Genomic DNA, 8,035 nt, shown 5'->3' with positions numbered 1-8,035 from the left:
TACACACATCGAAAAAAGTTTTACGCCACCCCGGTTCCCAGAACTCCTGTTTATATTGTATCACAGACAAAGTCCCTTTGACTGTTCAGAGATGTCACTAAACCCGCCCAAAGATGTAAACAACAATGCATGACCAGCGCCTATTAGACGGAGGGGGTCCGACAGCCGATCAGTTCCAGTCATTCCACCAGGAAGGTACACGGCTCGTGTTGTCTGCAGTTCAACCAATACTGCTGTTCGATCGCGTCCGCTTTGTTACTTTGTGCCAGGAAGGGCTCTCAATACGGGAAGTGTCCAAGCGTCTCGGAGTGAACCAAAGCGATGTTGTTCGGACATAGAGGAGATACAGAGAGACAGGAACTGTCGATGATATGCCTCGCTCAGACCGCCCAAGGGCTACTACTGCAGTGGATGACCACTACCTACGGATTATGGCTCGGAAGAAACCTGACACAACGCCACCATGTTGAATAATGCTTTTCGTGCAGCAACAGGCCGTCGTGTTACGACTCAAACTGTGCGCAGTAGGCGGCATGATGGTGCAACTTCATTCCCGACGTCCATGGCGAGATCCATCTCTGCAACCACTACTCCATGCAGCGCGGCGCAGATGGGCCCAACGACATGCCGAATGGATCGCTCAGGATTGGTATCACGTCCTCTTCACCGATGAGTGTCGCATGTGCCTTCAACCAGAAAATCGTTGGAGACGTGTTTGGAGGCAACCCGGTCAGGCTGAACGCCTTAGACACACTGCCCAGCGAGTGCAGAAAGGTGGAGATTCCCTGCTGTTTTGGGGTGGCATTATGGGGGCCGACGTAAGCCGCTGGTGGTAATGGAAGGCACCGTAATGGCTGTACGATACGTGAATGCTATCCTCCGACCGACAGTGCAACCATATCGGCAGCATACTGGCGAGGCATTCATCTTCATAGACAACAGTTTGCGCCCCCATTGCGTACATTTTGTGAATGACTTTCTTCAGGATAACGACGTCGCTCGACTAGAGTGGCCAGCATGTTCTCCAGACATAAACCCTATCGAACATGCCTCGGATAGATTGAAAAGGGCTCTTTATGAACGACGTGATCCACCAGCCACTCTGAGCTATATACACCGAATCGCCGTTGAGGAGTGGGATAGTCTGGACCGACAGTGCCTTCATGAACCTGTGGATAGTATACAACGGCTAATACTGGAATTCATCAGTGCAAGAGGACGTGCTATTGGGTATTAGAGGTACCGGTGCGTACAGCAGTCTGGACCACCACCTCTGAAGGTGTCGCTGTATGGTGGTATAACAAGCAATTTGTGGTTTTTATGAGCAATAAACAAGGCGGAAATGATGTTTATGTTGATCTCTATTACAATTTTCTGTACAAGTTATGATGCTCTCGGAACCGAGGTGATGCAAAACTTTTTTGATGTGTGTATGTTCGTCTTATGGCTGTAATAGCTCTGTTGTGGTTCCGTGTAATACAGAAATGGTTCAAATGGCTCTGAGCACTATGCGACTTAACTTCTGAGGTCATCAGTCCCCTAGAACTTATAACTACTTAAACCTAACTGACCTAAGGACATCACACACATCCATGCGCGAGGCCGGATTCGAACCTGCGATCGTAGCGGTCGCGCGGTTCCAGACTGTAGTGCCTAGAACCTATCGACTACTTCGTGTAATACAGCTGCCGTTACTGACGCTTGTGTGCGTTTCATTCCCGGGGATGTTGATTTTGTTCTATATCTTAAAACAGCTAATGTGATAACTTGTTCTCGCGTGGAATTGTATCAGTGTAATTTACGATAGTATCCTGGACATTATTGGTCATTAATATCCAACCTTAGTGCGTTGTAGATGTGCTCTGCACGTGTCTGACCTTTCTAATCGTGGGGCAGTATCGGTGCATCATTCTGCTGTCGAAGTGTTGGCCACAGCTTGTGGATGGTTGTCTGACCAATTACAAGTTTCTTTTACCATTTTTAAACCTCTTGTTCGTTGAGTGTTCAAATTTTCTTGTGATTAACTACTGTTGTTTAAAGGGAGGGTTTTTGGTCTTGCTGTTATCGCCATATGGATGTAATATTTGTCACTCCCAAGGTTAATTATTTTGGAAACTGAAATATATTTTCAATACTGAAGTTGGTGTTTCTATATCTTATTATTTACTGCTTTAAGTGATAGTTTCTTATCTAAATCGATATTGGCATCTGAAGTTGATTTAAAAATTTCAGTCATTTAAATTCGCAGTTTGATAATTCATTATCGATACTACTAATGCCACTTTGGAAGCAAGGTGTTAATTATTTTGGTGATTGAAATCACTTTTTTTTAATACTGAAGTTATTTAACAATGGTGTTTCTATGCTTTATTGTTTACTGGTTTAGATGAGTTTCTTGATTCAGTCAGTTTTGGTGACTGAGGTTGATTTAAAATTTTCTGTTATTTAAATTTTATTATTTACGGGTTTAGATGAGTTTCTTGTCTTAGTCAATTCTGGTAATTGAAGATGATGTAAAATTTTCAGTCGTTTAAATTCACGGTGTTTGACTAACAATTCATTATGACTAGTATCAACACGACCTTAGTCGCAAGATGTTAATCATTTTGGAACTGAAATTTGGTTTTTAATACTAGAATTGTCTAGTATTTGTGCTTCTACATTTTATTATTTAGATCTTGAAACGAGTTTCTCGTGTTACTATTAACACCCTATTAACTATTAACATCTCGGTAGCTCAGTGGTCAGTGTGGCTAATGCCATGCAGGGGGTCTAGGTTCGATTCCCGGTCGGGTTGGAAATTTAATCTGCTCGGGGAATTGATGTTGTGTTGTCTCATCATTTCGTCCTTGGCAATCAAAAGATCTGCACCAGGCGGCCGAATACCCCGGATGGGGTATTCCGGTCAAAAATGCAATATAATCATTTCATTTTTTTATCAAACCCGTTTTGGGCATTTAGACAATACCACTGTCAGTTCTGGTACCTGAAGTAGATTTCAAATTGTCTGTCATTTCAATTCAGTGTGCAATTCCCTGGTTCTGAGTGAACAGGACGAATTTAGGTGATTATGTAATTTTGTATCACAGCTTACTCATTAATCGGAATTCGAATGCTTGTATCCTGATGGAAATGTTATTTGGTTTGGATAATAATAGACTGTATGAATGACTATGAATGTATTTTGCTGCCACGCAAAGAGGGAGAGGAAATGGGAGGGGGGAGGGGAGAGGAAGAGAGAGAGAACGAGAGAGAGAGAGAGATGAGTGCTGGGTACTACTCTCATTGAAGATCTCATGTATCGGATGTGCCCATTAACAGGAAACAGTGTGCATTTTAACCAGTGTGTTTTTTCAGTCCATGTTTTTCATCGTAACAAGTCAATAAAAGGTATTCTAAGAACATAGATAAAATTATGATATTAAGACAAAGGTGTACAGTGCAGCTGCTCCTTTACTCTTCTTTCAGTTCACGGAGAAATATATTAACGATACAACAGTTCTTTAAGACCTCAAAAGCAGCTAAATCTATAATTGTTATATGGCGCAAAGCATTATGTGCTCAAAACTGGAAGGCACTTTTGTTGAAATGTGCAGTGCTTGCTGGCACATCCTCGCTTGCCACTTATCGACATGTGTGGCTAAGTGTAATCAAACGTTATCTGCTCTACTAAAAGTAACACAAATATATGCCCCTACGAGTAGGCGTATAGTATATAAGTCACAAGGGTACTTTGACAAGCCTGTTAAAACAATTTCTTTTCAAATTTCGCCGTATGGTCTCCTATGGCCGCTATTCATGCGCTCCTTACTATCTTTCCTTCCGTTGCATCTAGGAAAGAAGGTTCAGTCGAATTCTACAAAAGATTCTGTTATGGAAGTGATTACTTTTTCATCAGACGAAAATTTCTTCTCACCAAGCCAAACTGTCTAGTTACCGAAGAATCACATGAGCTACATCGAGGAAGTCAGCGCAAGTTAGGTCCCAGGTTCACTTGTGGCAAGTGCTTGTGCATTGCTCCAGTGAAAGAACACTTCGTTTGGAAGTCTTGGTGATTTTGATCGACTTCTGCTTCAGACCCTCCAAAAATGAAACATAATACCCATAAATGACAAAAGTCAAAGGATAATTCCAAATATCGTGTCGGACCTCCTTTCCCCCAGCGTAGTGCAACAATTCGACGTGGCATAGACTCAACAAGTTGTTGGAAGTCCCCTGCAGAAATACTGTGCCATGTTGCCTCTACAGCTGTCCATAATTGCGAAAGGCCGGCCGTGGTGGTCTCGCGGTCCTAGGCGCGCAGTCTGGAACCGTGCGACTGCTACGGTCGCAGGTTCGAATCCTGCCTCGAGCATGGATGTGTGTGATGTCCTTAGGTTAGTTAGGTTTAAGTAGTTCTAAGTCCTAGGGGACTGGTGACCACAGCAGTTGAGTCCCATAGTGCTCAGTGCCATTTGAACCATTTTTGAATTGCGAAAGTGCGGCCACTGCAGGATTTTGTGCACTAACTGACCTCTCGATTATGTCCCATAAATGTTCGGTGGGATTCACATTGGGTGATCTGGGTAGCCAAATCATTCGCTCGAGTGGTCTAGTACCTTCTTCACACCAAATGCGAACAATTCTGGCCCTGTAACATGGCGCATTGCCATCCTGCGGTTCCTTTCGTCCTTTACCTACACCTACCTGTGAACTCGTTGCAGCAGATCGCCGGTAGGAATGCCAAGCAGAAACCTACTGTACTGCAACTCGCACCGGGTAGCATACAACGTAACTATTCCAAGAATTGGGAAAAGATATTAATTTTGAATGAAAGGTGGAAAAACTGGCAAAGCTTCGGTACATTCTGAACCTTGATGATGTACACGCTCACTGCCAAGCCCGTGCTAATCTTAACACAGTCATGCACGAACATTTCATTCACGTTAGCAAGTTTATGGTAACGTATATCCCGAAATCTGAACAGCTACTAAGAACTGATTGTTCTTAAATGAAAATGCTCGCCACACTATTAAGTTTATCAATGTCTAAAGTAAGCAAGTTTTTAGTCGCAAGTCTGCACAGTATGCCACGCGGAATTGCTGTCTTTTGTCATACACAAAATTGCCTAAGAAATTCGTACTTTCTAAAAAAAATCACACTGGAATGAATATGCCTTCACTTTAAAACACTTTTGAAACATATAGCACAACTAAAACCGGCAAATTATAACATCCTTCGAGGCTCATACACTACTGGCCGCCGGCCGAGGTGGCCGAGCAGTTCTAGGCGCTACAGTCAGGAATCGCGCGACCGCTACGGTCGTAGCTTTGAATCCTGCCTCGGGCATGGATGTGTGTGATGTCCTTAGGTTAGTTAGGTTTAAGTAGTTCTAAGTTCTAGGGGACTGATGACCTCAGAAGTTAAGTCCCATAGTGCTCAGAGCCATTCGAACCATTCACTACTGGCAATTAAAATTGCTACACCAAGAAGAAATGCAGATGATAAACGGGTATTCATTGGACAAATATATTATACTAGAACTGACATGTGATTACATTTTCACGCAATTTGGGTGCATAGATCCTGAGAAATCAGTACCCAGAACAATCACCTCTGGCCGTAATAACGGCCTTGATCCGCCTGGGTATTGCGTCAAACAGAGCTTGAATGGCGTGTACAGGGACAGGTGCACATGCAGCTTCAACACGATACCACAGTTCATCAAGAGTAGTGACTCGCGTATTGTGACGAGCCAGTGACTCGGCTACCATTGACCAGACGTTTTCAGTTGGTGAGAGATCTGGAGAATGTGCTGGCCAGGGCAGCAGTCGAACATTTTCTGTATCCAGAAAGGCCCGTACAGGACCTGCAACATGCGGTCGTGCATTATCCTGCTGAAATGTAGGGTTTGGCAGGGATCGAATGAAGGGTAGAGCACATCTGAAATGTACCGTCCACTATTCAAAGTGCCGTCAATGCGAACAGGAGGTGACCAAGCCTGTAACCAATGGCGCCCCATACCATCACGCCAGGTGATGACGAATACACGCTTCCAATGTGCGTTCACTGCGATGTCGCCAAAAACGGATTCGACCATCATGATGCTGTAAACAGAACCTGGATTCATCAGAAAAAATGACGTTTTGCCATTCGTGTACCCAGGTTCGTCGTTGAGTACACTATCGCAGGCGCTACTGTCTCTGATGCAGCGTCAATGGTTACCGTAGCCATGGTCTCCGCGCTGATAGTCCGTGCTGCTGCGAACATCGTCGAACTGTTCGTGCAGATGGTTGTTGTCTTGCAAACGTCCCCATCTGCTGACTCAGGGATCGAGACGGTGCTGCACGATCCGTCACAGCCATGCGGATAAGATGCCTGTCATCTCGACTGCTAGTGACACGAGGCCGTTGGGATCCAACACGGCGTTCCGTATTACCCTCCTGAAGCCACCGATTCCATATTCTGCTAACAGTCATTGGATCTCGACCAACGCGAGCAACAATTTCGCGATACGATAAACCGCAATCGCGATAGGCTACAATCCAACGTTTATCCAAGTCGGAAACGTGATGGTACGCATTTCTCCTCCTTACACGAGGCATCACAACAACGTTTCACCAGGAAACGCCGGTCAACTGCTGTTTGTGTATGAGAAATCGGTTGGAAACTTTCCTCATGTCAGCACGTTGTAGGTGTCGCCACCGGCGCCAACCTTGTGGGAATGGTCTGAAAAGCTAATCATTTTAATATCACAGCATCTTCTTCCTGCCGGTTAAATTTCGCTTCTGTAGCACGTTATCTTTGTGGTGTAGCAATGTTAATGGCCAGTAGTGTACTATACACGACGATTTCCAGTCAACAATACATTCAGTTGCTCCAGAGAACCCAGATCATATCATGTAAAACACAGTCCACACCATTTTGGAGCCACCACTGGCTTGCACGGTGCCTTGTTGGCGACTTGGATCCATGGCTTCGTGCGCCACAGACGAACCGTACCACCAGCTCATACCAGCTGAAATCAGGACTCATCTGATCATGCCGTGCTTTTCCTGTCGTCCACGATCCAATCGATACGGTCATGTGCCCGGGAGAGGAGCTGCGGACGATGTTGTGCTGTTAGCAAAGGCATTCGCGTCGGTCGTCTGCTCCCAGGGCCCATTAACGCCACATTTCTCTACGCCATCCTAACGGATACGTTCCTTATCTGTCTCACATTGATGTCTGCGGTTATTTCACGCATTGTTGTTTGCCTGTTAGCACTCGTAACTCTACGCAAACGGTGCTGCTGTCGGTCGCTAAGTGAAGGTCGACGGCCTCTGCGTGTCCGTGGTGAGAGCTAATGCCTGAAATTTGGTATTCTCGGTGTAGTCTTGACACTGGCTCTGTCCCATGCGTCTAGCCCCGACTAGCATTCCGTATTCAACGTCTGTTAATTTGCGTTGTGTTGTAATAATCACGTCGGAAACCTTTTCATACGAATCACCTGAGTACCAATGACAGCTCCATAAACGCTCTGCCCTTTTATACCTTGCGCACGCGATACTACCGCCATCATATATGCACATCGCTATCCCATACATTTGCCGCCTCAGTGTTTTACATGACAATCTTGAGTTGTCTTGTGTACTGCTGGATATCGTCGTCTGTATTTCGGTGACGTGACTCATCGTCTTCATTAGTTGCTGATGAGGGCAACGAAACAATTTTAGTACGGCATTACACCCTACAACAAAGATACGTCAACAAATCGCGGGAGAAGCCTGAAGAATTGCATAAAATAGGACTACCATATTTTCAAATTAAAAAACCGGGAGTATTATAAATAATCTTTATGTTAACCTGTGTTACTTTTTACAAAAGCTTATTTCTTGGTTAATCGAACCTTCTTAAACAGCTGTTTCTTGTATTTCATGTTGTCATAGCATTGAGAACAAATGGAGTCATCTTATTAAATTGGAGCATAAATTCATGGCGTTTTTGTTTTGCATTTTGGTATTCCGATTACTATGGGTTTATTTATCGATTGTCATTTTGTATTTATAGTTCACTG

The sequence above is a fragment of the Schistocerca gregaria genome, chromosome 4, assembly GCF_023897955.1.
Source record: "Schistocerca gregaria isolate iqSchGreg1 chromosome 4, iqSchGreg1.2, whole genome shotgun sequence".
NCBI classification, from domain to species: domain Eukaryota; kingdom Metazoa; phylum Arthropoda; class Insecta; order Orthoptera; family Acrididae; genus Schistocerca; species Schistocerca gregaria.
Note: the sequence above shows the minus strand (reverse complement) of the source record.